This window comes from Octodon degus, unplaced genomic scaffold (assembly GCF_000260255.1).
Source record: "Octodon degus isolate 3935 unplaced genomic scaffold, OctDeg1.0 scaffold00302, whole genome shotgun sequence".
Classification (NCBI taxonomy): Eukaryota; Metazoa; Chordata; class Mammalia; order Rodentia; family Octodontidae; genus Octodon; species Octodon degus.
Window position 1 is genome coordinate 1,460,917 of NW_004524878.1, and position 14,358 is coordinate 1,475,274.

The 14,358-nt window shown below is 42.8% G+C and overlaps 1 protein-coding gene across 3 annotated transcripts in view; it reads right to left on the reverse strand.

Annotated features, from left to right (window-relative positions):
• Positions 1 to 14,358, reverse strand: part of St5 (suppression of tumorigenicity 5) — a 179,446-nt gene that overhangs the window by 92,789 nt on the left and 72,299 nt on the right. The window contains exon 1 of one of the 3 annotated variants that reach the window (XM_023707592.1): positions 6,150 to 6,368. The exons of the other annotated variants lie outside the window; for them this stretch is intronic. The gene's annotated coding sequence lies outside the window, so the exon portion shown is untranslated. Of the gene's footprint in view, positions 1 to 6,149; positions 6,369 to 14,358 lie in introns of those variants that run through there. 3 annotated transcript variants of the gene reach the window in all.

Here is a 14,358-nt window from a genome sequence, read left to right on the forward strand (position 1 = left end):
ATTCTTCCAAACCTCATTAGATTAATTAGAAAGCCTACTTGCTGCCTTTATTTTCCCAACACTTGATAATCTCTTAATGAGAGAGGACTTTCACATTCACTGAAAGTTTTTGAACTATTTTCTGTTTTGATTCTATTTACTTTAATTATACCTTCTGTTAAGGCAAATACTTTTGGTTTTTTACCTTAAGCAAATAAGACAATGTTTCCTTTCAAAACAAATGTAAGGGCCAGAAGATAGCTCAGTGGCATAAATGCCTGCCTGGCATGCACATGGTCTTCATTTCAATCCCCGGCACAAAAAAAAAAAAAAAAGAAAAAAAGAAATAAAGCTAGAAAACGATGTAATTTATGCATAATACATGTAACACTTCAGGTATTAGGAAGAGGCTATAGCAGTGCTATGAAGATCGTAAGCAGTGAATTAAACCTTGGGGAACTGTTCTATGCAAAAAAAAAAAAAAAAAAAAAAAAAAAAGGGGGGGGGGGTGAGAGGGACCGTTCCCAGAGCGAGGAAGCAAACCAAGGACCTCAGCCGAGTTCTAGCCCAACTACCATAAGGTGGATGAGTGAGTCTGCCAATGCTCCCAACCACTACCTACCTAAGACTCCATGAGAAGACCTAAGCAAGACACCCAGAATCACGAGACGATGGTAAAATAATTTGATGTTTTTTTAAGCTGTTCTGTTTTGGGGTGGGGGCTGGTAGGCGGGACACTAGTAGATCCACCTAGACCTGTGTCTGTTTACTCATCCTGACTCAGCTCACTCCGTCCAGCGAAGGACAGTGAACTCCACCACTGCATACTCCCCACACTCTGCGCTCACTGCTTCCCTCTTCGATGCTTTATGCACACTAATCTTTCCACTTGGAATGACCCTTTCTGCCTTGTCCACATTAAAAAATACATGTCCTTCCAATTCCCCACCAATACCACTTCCTTTGGGAAACCGTGCCTTTGTGGCCCTCGCCCCGCGTGCACCCTGGCCACGCACCCATCCTCTGCTTGGGGCCCGGGCTGCAGTGGCACAGAACCCACCACAGCACAGCGGCTTCCGAGGCGCCTCGGCCACCTCGCTATGAGGCTCCTGGAGAGTGTGGACTGCATGTGTGCATGCAGCTGGCGCTGCAAGGGCCTAATGAGTGCTGCCCGGAAATTTCTCCTCCTGCTGCTGCCTTATGTAGCCTCTTTCCACTAACATCTCTGTCTGAGCTTCTGGCAGAAACGAAGAGGCCAGCTCTGTTCTCCTCAGTCTCCCAAGCCCTCACTGCCAGTTCCAGACTGACTTACACTCTGACTGTTGAATGTGGCTTTCTTTTCTGAACGCACTGACCCAGAACTAGAAGCTACCTCTAAAAATAGAACCTGATTAACTCAGTGTCCAGGATATAAACAGGTCTTCAATAAACTGTACTCCTCTTCTTTCACTCAGAAATCGTCCTCAATCTGTCTCCTAAGCAGCCACATTTCCCACATGTCTTACTGCTACTTCCTCTTTCTGGGTCTTAACACTGCTTGGGACTTCGGCCCTCTGGCTCCTCGTCACTCTGCCACTGACACTGGTTCCCACACATGCCTCTCTACCTTGGCCAGAACGAGCCAAGTGTGACCTTTGACTCTTTATGTAGTCCAGGCTAGCCTCAAATGTGCAGTATTCCTGCTTTAGCCTCCAAAGCATGGGATTACAGACAGGGCTTCAGGCAGGCAGGATCTGAGAGAAAGGCTTTTGTGGAACAATATGTAGGTAGGCCTAGTGCGTTCACACAATTATTGCACAGAGGATTCACTGTAAAGCTTTTCCAGGGGTCCTGATGCAACTGTCCCCAGGCATTAAGAAAAGCAATCTGGGGACTGGGGAGATGGCTCAGTGGAATAAGTGCTTCTCTGGCAAGCGCAAGGGCCTGAGTTCAATACCCGGTTCCACCAAAAAAAAAAAAAAAAAATCTGTACCAATAAAATAAGCAAACAGAATTTTTAAAAAAGAATCTGGCTATGCTAGGTACAGGATAACATAGAAAATATCCAAACAAAGAAAAAGCCACAATTGGGAATCTAAAATCAGAAAGAATGGGTACAATTTTCAATCTGTTTCCCTAATGCATTTTTTTCATTTGCAAATTCCATTAGGTATGTCCCTTTATAAATGTTCATAAAATGTTTTTAATGGTTATAATATATTCTAGACAAGAAATATTAAAAGAATTTGAATATAGGTAGTCTCAATTAACTAAAAAAATGTGAAGTTTACAAATTTTACATAAAGAATAAATTCAATAGGAAAGAAGTTATTAGTTTTTAACCTAGAAAATTTAATTCCTTCTTCACTCAAAAAGCAGATTAGGGACTAGGGTGATGGCTCAGTGGAATAAGCGCTTCCCTGGCAAGCACAAGGGCCTAAATTCAATCCCCGGTTCCACACACAAAAAAAAGCAAAATTAGTTAAAATATAAAAACTGTAAGAAACAATGAAATATTTTTAAAATGCTGATGAATGAAGAAAAACTGTCAAAGTATAACACAAATTTTAACTCAAAAGGCATGTTGGGGTGAAAAAACATGAGAGAAAATATTATACATCTGCCTACATAAAAATTTAAAACATGTGAAGTGTAAATAACTAGTATAAACAAAATAAAAAATGTTTTTAAAGAGGGAAAAATACCAGCAACACATATATCATAGTGTCCTAATGTAACATATTTGTAAAAGCTCTTATAAATCTACAAGAAAAACAATGAACAACATATTTTGGCAGGATAAACACAACAGAATAGAAACAAGAGCATACGAAGATACATGATTTCAGAGCTGGTGAGATAGCTCAGTGGACTAAGAGCCTGCTTAGACAAGAAAAGGGACTGGGGTTTGATCCCCAGCACCACATGCCACACTAGCCCTGCCCCTGGGCACACTGTGCTGGCCACCAAGTCAGGGTGTAGTGGTGCACGCCTATAATCCCAGCAATAGGGAGGCTGAAAACAGGAGGACCACTACGTTTCCGAGCTGTGTTGTGAAACCCTGTACCAAATACATTTAAAGGGGCTGGTGAGATGGCTCAGTGGTCTAAAGCACCTACTTAGAACAAGCTTAGCAAAGCACAGGGACCGCGGTTCAATCCCCCAGCACCACATGCCAGCCAGCCCCGCCCCCTGGTGGGCTGGGCTGCCCCACACACACACATAAATAAAAAAAAAATTTAAAAAAACCAAATACATTTAAAAAAAGACATATGATTTCATTAATAATTAAATAAATCCTCATAAAGAAAAGAGTCATTTTTTACCTATCAGATTAGCAAAGATTAAAAGAATTTATAATACCTGTGTTGGCAAGGGTGGGGCAGAATCAGGTACCTTTACATACTGTTGAATGAAAAGTTGATGCAATTTTAGAAGGAGTTTGGCAATATTATTAACATAAAGGAGTACATTCTTTGATCAGCAAATCTTCCTTCTAGGAATTTAGCTTAAGGAAACACAAGTGCTAGCACATCTGGACAAAGACAGCTGTTTGGTGCTGCATACTGCAGCACAGTTCATAAAAGGAAAACTGGAAACAACTCGAATATCCATCATTAGGGGACTGATTAAATACATTGCCAGTAGGGTACATCTGTCTGAAGAAACACAATGTTTCTGGTAAATGTGATGTCAGGATAAGGAAAATACCCACAGTGGATTACGGGCAAATTAAAAATTTCAGTAATGTATTATATACTTTTGCTTTATTGTGGGGAAATATATAATACAAAATTTGCCAGGTTAGAAAGTGCACATACAACGCAGTACCATTAGTTACACTTCCAGAGTTGTGTAATCGTCCCCAACGATTTCCAAAACTTTTTCACTGCCCAGTAACTGCAACCATTGAGCAATAACTCCCGTTCTCCTCTCCCCAAGCTCCCAGCAACCTCTTGTCTACTTCCTGACTATGAATTGTCCATTTCCAGATATTTTATTTCAGTTAGCACAATATTTTTCCAGGTTCATCTATGTTGTGACAAACATCAGAATTTCATTCCTTTTTACAGTGGAAAACAACTTCCATAATATATGTACAGATTTTGTTTATGCACGCATTGGCGAGCAAGCAGGTGGGCTATATCCACCTTTGGGCTACTTCAGATATCGCTGCAGTGAAGACTGACATTCAAGGACCTGAGTCCTGTTTTCAATTTTCCTTTTCTTTTTTTCTAAGAGCAGAATATATTTATAGGGGGAAAGAAAGCTTCTGTCTGAAGAGGGACAGAAAGGGGGCCCAAGTGGGCTGTCCGTTTTCAATTTTTCTAGGCGCATACCCAGAGGGCAACTGGTGTGTCACACGGCAATTTTAGGCTAAGGAATAGCCAAGCTGTTTTCACAGCAGTTCTGCCACTTAGATCCCCACCAGCAACGCATGAGGGCTCTAACTTCTCTATATCCTTCAACACGTTTTGCTTTCCAACTTTTGCTGGAGTATAATCTTTCTTATAGAAATGAATACGCGAGCTGGAGAGATGGCTCAGTGGTCTAAAGCACCTACTTGGAACAAGCTTGGCAAAGCACAGGGACCGCGGTTCAATCCCCCAGCACCACATGCCAGCCAGCCCCGCCCCCTGGTGGGCTGAGCTGGACACACACACACACACACACACACACAATAAATAAATGTAATAAATAATTTTTTAAAAAAGAAAAAGAAATGAATACGCAAATGTATCATTTAAAAATAGAACAACTGCACAGGGACTGGTGGCCTGCCATACCAGCCCTGCCCCCAGGGCACACTGAGACTGCTATTGAGACTGGGTGTGGTGATGCACACCTGTAATCCCAGCCCTTGGGAAGCTGAAAACAGGAAGATCACTATGGGTGATCACTATGAGTCTGATCCATGTAGTGAGACCCTGCAGATCCTAAAGACCCTATACTGAAATATATATATCAATAATTTCATTTGGGAATGTGGTGGTTAATTGACTGTCAACACAAGTGGGAACGCCCAGCTGAACTGAGTCAGCATGGTTCTGGGCATAGGGCAGCCACTTCAGGAGGACTGCTGTCCGAGCCACATAAAAAGGAGAATGAGCAGCAAGGGTCTCAGCTAAACTCTGTGGAGGCTGACTGTGCTGGAGGAGAGTGGCTGTTCTCTTAGGAGGAGCACCAGTCTGCCTTCACTTTCAGCATCTTCTCCTGGCTCTGGTGCAGATTCCTCAGCTTCGGCTACTTGTGCAGGCTTTGCTTCCAGCGCTTGCCCCTTTGACCTCCCGGGCCAGACCCTAGGCGGATCCTTCACCCTCCTGATGCAGACTCCTGGGGTCACTGCTGCAGGCTCCGGGTCTTCAGCTGAAGCCTTTGGCTCTCTAGTGCTCAGGCAGATCTTTTGCACTCTTCTATATCTGACATCTGACTCCATGGACGGCCACTGTAGCCCAATTTCGTAAATTTCTGTGTTCTGCATTAAATCTGATTCAGAGCATGTGAAGTCTTTTGAGGAGCCCTGCCCCGGCGCTGCAACTCTTGTAAGCACTAATACATAAAGCATGGGTTTATAGCAGAAGCTCACGTGCTTCCTTTTATAGTCCCCATTTTTGTAAAAGTTTTAAAATACAAGTTGCCTTTTATTTTTTTAAAGACTTAGAAAAAGAATTAGCCTGAGACAGGCTCATGCTTGCTTGCTAATCTGAAACAAGGTCCTAGACCAGCAGAAATGAAAAGACTGTACTCCCAGGCCTAGCTGGCACCATGGACACTCAGGTTTCTCACCTCTGCATTTCCAGGCCTCTGGGACTAGACCTGAGCTCCCAGGTACCAAGCATACCAGGAATGACTCCAACCATGGGACAGCACTGAGAGCACAGGAGCCCTGGGCTGCTTATCTCAGGCTACCAGTAGCGGCCTCCTTACTCTCGTGTCTTACTTGATTAGATTGCGAAGTACTGGGTTAGGTAACCTTCAACACTGGTCTCCACATGGAAACAGAAACTGTGTTTATGCTAAACTAAAGCAGGAAACTAAGGAAAAGGAACACCATGGGGAAAACCCAAAAGTCACTGACCACAAAGTAGGGAGTGAAGATCCTCTCCTCAAAAGGAAAAAGCTAGTCCAGGAAAAGAATCTGGAAACTAACACGCCAAGGAAAGCAGGGTGGTTTCCATTTATTAACTCACCTGAAGCCATGGGTGCTGAAGCAGACAGCAAGGGGCAGTGTCTGCAGCCATGCTGTTTTGAGAATCCCAAGGTCACCTTGTCACCCAAGTGGCTGCAACAAGTAGAAAACTTGACCTCTGTGGGAAGAGGCACTGAGGCCTGGGTAAGTGAAAAACAAATGAAATCCTCTCTTCCAGGTGTTTTCAGCCTTTCAACTGCCAACTGTGGACTTTGCCCTTGAAATTCAACTCCTGAGCTAAAAAGATAATCTCCCAGGCATGTCCTGTGTAAACTTGGCTAATCAACAGAACACAGTGCCTAGCCTGCTTGTAGTTCCTAAAACAAGCCTGCCAACCAGGACAGCAGGCTGTGTCAAGGGCAGGGGGATGCTTTCCCTGGCTTAAATGTCACCTACTCTATTGCAATCAAATGCCCAACATGGGCTTTTTCCAAAAATCAACAAGCAGCTGTTTAGAAATAAGCACACACCTGGAAATCTCACCAGGAAGTGACATGGATACTGTGAGAAGAGTCCTTGTGAGTGAAAGCACAGATCTTCAGCAGACCTTGTTGATATTACAGAGCAAGCCACCACAGAACTTCTAAAGTGTCCACTTATAGACAGGAAATTGTAGGTTAGTAAAGGAAAGCAAGCCAATAAACATCTGGCCCTCAAATCCTTCGTGCATCTCAGCAGCTACCCAGCCTCTTAAGCACTGGTTCTCAAAGTGGGGTTCCAAATTATAGCAGAGGCATCACTTGCAAATTTGTTAAAACTACAAATTCTCAGGCTCTATTTGAGACTTAAGAATAAATTGAAAAGGAAGTCTCCGGCCAAGTCTGGTGCACACTCGAGACTGAAAGCCATTTCCGTAAAGCTCCATAGAGCCCTGCCATATGGAGTTTAGACCTCTAGCCCTTATACTCTGCGTTCAATGAATTCTGAGGCTCTGGGTTATCACCTCTCCAGTTACACCCAGTGAGACAGGCAAGATTTCTCCCACTCTGCTGTGTCTTCTACATGGCCTCATAGGTGTGTTTTCTACAATCCCAGCCCACCTATGTTTCTTTCCCAATTTTAGAACAGTGAGTCCCCAGTTCCTAGATGGTTCTGGCCCTTTCAACCTCTGCCAATCTTCTCAGCCTCATTCTCTAACTCATCTCTGCATCTGTGCTCATGGTAGGTGACTGTTTAATGTCTTCTCAGCGAATCAATGTTAACCAAAAAAAAAAAAAAAAAAAAAAATCAGAGAAACAGCTTCTCAAGGCATCTTCCCCAACCACAGGTCTTTCTCTTCAGAAGCAAAGTAGTTACTAAAACAAATGAGGATGGAGAGACAAAGGAGAATACAATAACATACAAAATTCCCCTGTAACAGGAATTTATGCTACATATGAAATTCAGTCGTGGGGCCGGGGAGATGGCTCAGTAGAATAAGCGCTTCCCTGGCAAGTGCAAGGGCCTGAGTTCAATCCCCCAGTTCTGCCAAAAAAAAAAAGAAAGAAATTCAGTCTTACCCCACTCTGCCCTTTGCAAAATACTCCACCTCAGCAGGCTGACCAAGAACACCAAGAAATGAGAGCTTATAAATACACTGCATTGGGGCCAGGGAGACAGCTCAGTAGAATAAGCCCTTGCCTGGCAAGTGCAAGGGCCTGAATTCGATCCCCAGTTCCACCAAAAATAAACAAACAAACAAAAAAACCCACAGCATTTTCACTTCAGAATCCCGGGCCTTGATTTATAGAATCCAAATGGGAACAGTCCCTTTAGAAAAAGAATTATCTACAAATAGAAACTAGCCACTATTCAGGTTCCAAGAAGTCAAAATTGTGGCCTGATAAATTTTCTTTCCTCAAACATTCCCAATCCTGAGATTCTAGAAGAAATCAAACTAGGAAATGGGCTGTTTTACTGACAAATTACCTAATTTCTTCAAAAAGAAATTCTAACTTCTACCAAAAATGTCATCTTCTGCTGTGAAGGCCCAGCCCAGGGGTGAGACAGCAATTGAGACTAGGTGTTGTGGTGTGTGCCTCTAATCCCAGCACTTGGAAGGCTGTAAACAGGAAAATCACTATGAGTCCGATCTAGTAGTGAGACGTTGAACACCCTGTAGAAGCTTCCCTAAAATACAGAAAAAACAAAATGTCATCTTATCACTACATAAAATGGGAGAAAACATCATCTAAAACATCTAACCCTTCATGGGTTGTTACTATGAAGGACCATCATGCTTCCTGATGAGATTAAGGGCGAAACTCAGGTTATCTGAGTTTTTGCCACACTCTCTATGCTATATTTTATAGGAAGCAGCAAAATCTCTATTTTGCCAGGTACTCCTTTCAGAGAAAGCTAAAAATTACTCATTTAATTCTATGAACATTCAAAATCTAGTTTAGCTTTGGATAGAAAGGCACATCAGACAGTAAATAACCATTTTTCCCCCCCTAGAACCAGAGATTGAGCTCAGGCCCTTGGGCTTGCCAGGGAAGCATTTATCCTACTGAGCCATCTCCCTGGACCTTAACAATTTTTTTGGGGGGGGACCTCATTATATACAGTATTTTAGGTAACTAGGAGGAGCTACATATGGTATATCAATCAGAGTGCAGGTATAAAAGAAAAGCATGCTTTAGGATCTCACAGACAGATTTAAACTTTATTTTATTATTATTGTTTGTTGGTTTTTTTTTTTTTTTTTTTTTTTTTTTTTTTTTTTTGCGGAACCAAGGATTTGAACTCAGACCCTTGCGCTTGCCAGGCAAGCGCTTTATTCTACTGAACCAACTCCCCAGCCCCAGATTTAAATTTTAAAGCAAGCCAGCTATTCTGAATTCTGCAGACATCAGGACATCAACAAATTCACTCAGATTGTTGTGAGGGTTCGTTAAAATGACACAAAAATGCCTAGTATAACATGATGCCTAGAATAGAATTACCATTCTCCTAATGATATACCAGAAACCTAAAATATGCATAAAATTGTAAAACACATAATCCCAAGAATTCCGAAGTATAGATCCACTCAAATTCTGTTAGCTGAGGAGCCACATGCCTACCCTTAGACCTGATCGTCTGTTTGCCCATACTTTTTCTTGATTCTTCTTAGATTCAGGGTTGCTCGTTGCTAGCCCAACCTCCCAAATGTCCATACTTTATTCCAAGATGTGCCACAAACTGAGAATATCTACCTTTGATGCTAGTTTCTTGAAGCTCCCAATAATGGCCAAAGGCTCTCTCTGAATAAGCCTCCACCAACACTTTATACCCTCAGCCACTTGCTCCCTGTACCCTAACAATGAGGACCTCTGCTATGTTCACTCAACGTGTCAAGTTCTTTCCCAGGTCAGGGGCTTTGCTCAGTGAATCAGTGTTAAAAATAATCTGGAAAACAAAGGGATCTTCCTCAACTACAGGTCTTTTCCTTCAGAAGCAATATGGTCACTAAAACAAATGAGGCTGGAGAGACAGCAAAGAAGACTCCAATTACCTACAACGTAGCACTTTCTTAAAATGTAAGAAATAAATAAATAATTGTTTATTTTCTTCTCCAGGAATATACTTTTCCCAAACCTGCTCATTCCTGGCTGCTTCTCACCCTTGAGTTCATATCCCAAATGTCACAATCTCAAAGAGGTTTTCTCTAAACCCTTGGGTTGATCTCTCTCTCTCTCTCTCTCTCTCTCTCTCTCTCTCTCTCTCTCTCTCTCTCTCGTATTTAGTACAGGGTCTACAAAGTCTCACTACACAGATCCGACTTGTAGTGATTCTCCTGTTTTCAGCCTCCCAAGTGCTGGAATTAGAGGCAAGCCCCACCACGCCAAGTCTCAATTGCTGTCTCAGCATGCCCGAGGGCAGGGCATGGCAGGCAGATATACCTCTAACCTTGTGTCTGCCAAAGTAGGCACTTTAATCTGCTGAGCTATCTAGCCAGTCTTTGTCTGTCAGTCTGTCTGTCTGTCTCTCTCTCTTATTCTCTCTCTCCCCCCCCCCAATTATGTCCTTCACTTCTTCACATTCTTCTTATCTCATTTGTTTCCTTGTTTATTGAACCACTTTCCCCAATCTACTTTGAACTTCCTGACAAAGTCTTGGTTCTATTTGTTATCTCTCCATCTTAACATACAGAACAGCAGCTAGAACAGAATGGACAATCCATGTATATCTATTGAATGGATAAATTTAGTTTATGTTTCCTTTTTTGTTGTGTTTTTGTTTTTGTTTATTGAGACAGGGTCTTGTTATATATAGTTCAGGCTGAGTCCTCCTGTCTCAGCCTCCTGAATACAGTTTCTGAAAGAGAATCAAAAGTGGATTTCCCAGACTAAACACACCTGTTTAGGCAGAGTGCAGTGGCTGGGGTTTGATCCCAGGTGTGCCACGCCAGTCCTGTCCCCAGGGCTCACTGAGACAACAACTGAGACTGGGTGTGGTGGTGCTCCTTTAATACCAGCGCTTGGGAGGCTGGAAACAGGAGAGTCACTATGAGTCCAATTTGTGTAATGAAACCCTGTAGACCCTGCAGACCCTGTACCAAATACTTAAAATGGGGGGAGGGATTCCCCTTGTTTTTTTTGTTTTTGTTTTTTTGTCCACTAGTAGTGACAGCAGAGATGAGGTTCCAAAGAAATACTGTAAATTACAGGAAAAACTGAGGAATAAACCCTTAGGGAACACCAGTAGTCATCCCTGCCCTATCTACTAACAAACTGCTAAATGCTCTAGGGGATCCAGAGCTCCCAGAAGTTGCAGTCCTGAAGGGTTTTCTACTTTATACCTCTTCCGGTGAGGCCATGCAGATATATATCTGTCTTAAGATTTTTCATGTGAAAACAAGTCTGCACAGCACTGATTCCAAAACCCACTGATTTATCAAATAGTTGTGTGGGTTCTGAGACGGAAAAAAAAAGGCTTTTAAAATTTCCATTCACCAAGCATGATGGTGCACAGGAGGCTGAGGCAGGAAGTCTGTTAAAAGTTCGCACCCAGCCTGCAGCTACATATTGTATCAAGGTCAGCCTTGAACTAACAAGACACTGTCTCAAAACACCAAAAATAAATAAATAAATAAATTTTAAAAATCCATTTAATGAGATTTAGATAAAACACAAGTTTCCAGTTGTTTTCTTTTTAACTTGATCCTTGCCACTTCCCCTTGGGCACTACTCAGAATAAAAGAAACCACAACCCCTCTTACCACTGGTACCCCCACAGCTGGCTCTCCCGGCACAGTTGGCCTTAACCCTGACCAGCAGGGATGACTCACACCCAGAGCCCATTCCTACCTCTAAACACAAAGGGATGGGGTGGAGGGGGGGGGCAAAACTTATAAGAAATTTCTGTACTTTCTGGACTCCAAAACACCAAGCCTAAATACAGCAGCTGATTCAGTAAAGCCAAAGAGCACAGACCAAGGTCACTGCCACTGCCAGGATCATCTGCGCTGTCCTGGGTATCTTCCTGTCACACCCGTATATAGCCACTAGGGTCAGTCACATTTTTTCACTTCCTTTCCCTACTTCTATTCCTTTCTGGCAAGTGACATAGCATATAGATACATGGGTCTGACTTTCTTGTCTAAAGATAATGACCACAAAGTTCCACTGTGACTTTTACACTTCCACAGTCTGCACTCGTAAATGTGTGATTTGGGCATGAACTGCGCCAAGGAAACTTACCTCCATCAAGGAGCAGGGGGCCAGGTTTTGATAGCTTTAAGGATGATCAAGGCTAAGATTCTTCTAATTTACATGGAGCCCCTACAGAATCTGAATCTTGCCTATGGAAGCCTACCAAAACAAAACTACAGAAGCAGTATAATATTTGACCTTACTCTACAGTATTTGTTCTTCTAAAGCAAAAAGAATTTTAAATTATATACAGCCTCACTCAAAGGGAAAATCTGTGAAGCACCTATTTCCAGGAACTCCCTAATGCCATAGGCACACTTCGGTACAGCAGGCCCATAAATTGGCACTGTTGATGTGACCTTTCCAGGCAATATTTCAACAAGAGATAACAACAAAGCTGAGAGCTTTGGTACCACTCAAAGAAGATTTGAAGGACTTAAAACACTGCTAAATTTGGCAGCAAAAGTTCCTGTTTCTTGCAGTTGAAAAAGAAAATCTCTTTATAATTATACTTGTAGATAAGGAGCTACTTGCTCTCTTCAGAAACAGATTACAACTTTCTCAGACACCCATTCCTAAGGGAGTGGTCAGAGTGATTACTGCTGGACATATGTCACCTGGGGCTTCCCAAGATGTCTCATGAAAAGGTACAATGCCCAGAGCATGTCTTGAGAGGCCTGTCTTAGTCATAACCATTTGCTATCTTCAATACCTAGATCTCTCTGACTCTGAGTTTCCACTCTGCCTCGGCCTCCTACCAATCCTTCTACCTTCCATCCTGCTCCTTCATGCTCCTACTCCTGCACCATAAAACATGGTGCCCATCAGAGAGGGTCCTCTCAGCCTGGATCCTCCTCTGGTTTGGTCAGATTCCCCCTCTGGTTTATGTCTTTCTTTACAAAAGCAAAATACAAGAGCTCTGATCTATGTGCCAACCAGAAGACACTTATCACTGCTCTGCTGATGTTAATTATCTACCCAAGATGTAAAGAAAGGGTCCATAGTCTCACATTTCTCAGAAGAACAAACCCTACAGACTAGGCACAAAGAAACACCGCTCAGTTTACAAAGGAATAATAAATAGAACAATAACGGCTAATACTTTATTCAGCAACAAGGGTTATCAAGTGAAACACACCTTCTTTCTTAATAATAACTGGTATTTTCTGGCATACTAAGGGTTGGGACCTCCTTGAAGTTGTAACCAAGCCCTTTGTACTCCAGACATTTCCAGTTTCCACATTACAGGAGCCATTTCAAAGTGCTTCCTGGAATCCAGCTGATGGGGTTAAAACTTACTCAAATACTTTTCATGTATGTTGGTCATTTGAGGAAGTAAACAGTATACAAGAGTAAACTTAATGTCATAGAACTTCTGGAAATCTGTTTGGAAAAACAAGCCACACACCATATGTTGAAAGGTTGAGTCCAAATATCAATGAGATACTCAATCCATACCTTCTGTTTTTTAGCAGAGGAAAATGAAACTTAGAGAAGACAAAATTACTTCCTTCCAGGTCAGACAGTAAGTCTCAAATGGAGCCAGAACTAAGCCTCAGATCTGCTAACTATCTGGGGAGGAGGGTGTTCTGCTATATATTGGTCAAAAAAGTTCTAGGATGCAGGGGCAACAGCTAATATTTACTGACAGCATACTGAGGTCCAAAACTAAACTGAGTGCTTTCCTTATATTAAAAGCCATTTAAGGGGGCTGGTGAGATGGCTCAGTGGTCTAACGCACCTACTTAGAACAAGCTTAGCAAAGTACAGGGACTGCAGTTCAATCCCCCAGCACCACTTGCCAGCCAGCCCCGCCCCCTGGGGGGCTGAGCTGGCCACACACACACACAAATACAAATTTTTAAAAAAAAGCCATTTAACCCCTATAACAGCCCTTGGAGGGGGTAGGTGACTACCCTCAATTTATAGATGAAGATAATGAAGCGTACAGAGAATGATTCACCAGAAATCTATAGACAGAAAAAGGAAAAGCCAGACTACAAACCACCCCAGAGACCACTGCAAAGCCTGTGCTCTAAACTGGGTCTTCAAGGACACATGGTCAGTGTGTGGGGAAAGACAGCTGAGGAAGCCTGTGTCCAGAGCACTGAGCGCTAAATCTATCGCACGGAAGGCCTCCAGCCCCAGATCAAGCAGAACTCAGGGTCCCTGTATGGAATGGCCAGCAGGAAAGGGACAGGCAAAAAGAATTTTTGGAAGATCTCTCCTGCCCATGCAGTGTAGGCATCCTATAGGAGGCTGAAGATGCAACTGTGACGTTGGGTCTAGAAGGACTTCCACAGAGACCTTCCTGGAGTCTCAGTGGACACACAGAACATAAAAGGAAACAGGGAGGCAGACCCGTTGCAAACAGGAAAGATCTAGAGATGGAGGGCAGGGGCAGAGGGGAGGAGAAGAGAAATAATAAAATAATTAAGACATATTAAGTATATGTACCTGCTCCCTAATATAAATGTCAATGGTACATACTATAAACATATACTAATAGCCGGGAAGATGGCTCAGTGGAATAAGTGCTTCCCAGGCAAGCACAAGGGCCTCAGTTCAATTCCTGGTTCCACCAAAAAAAAAAAA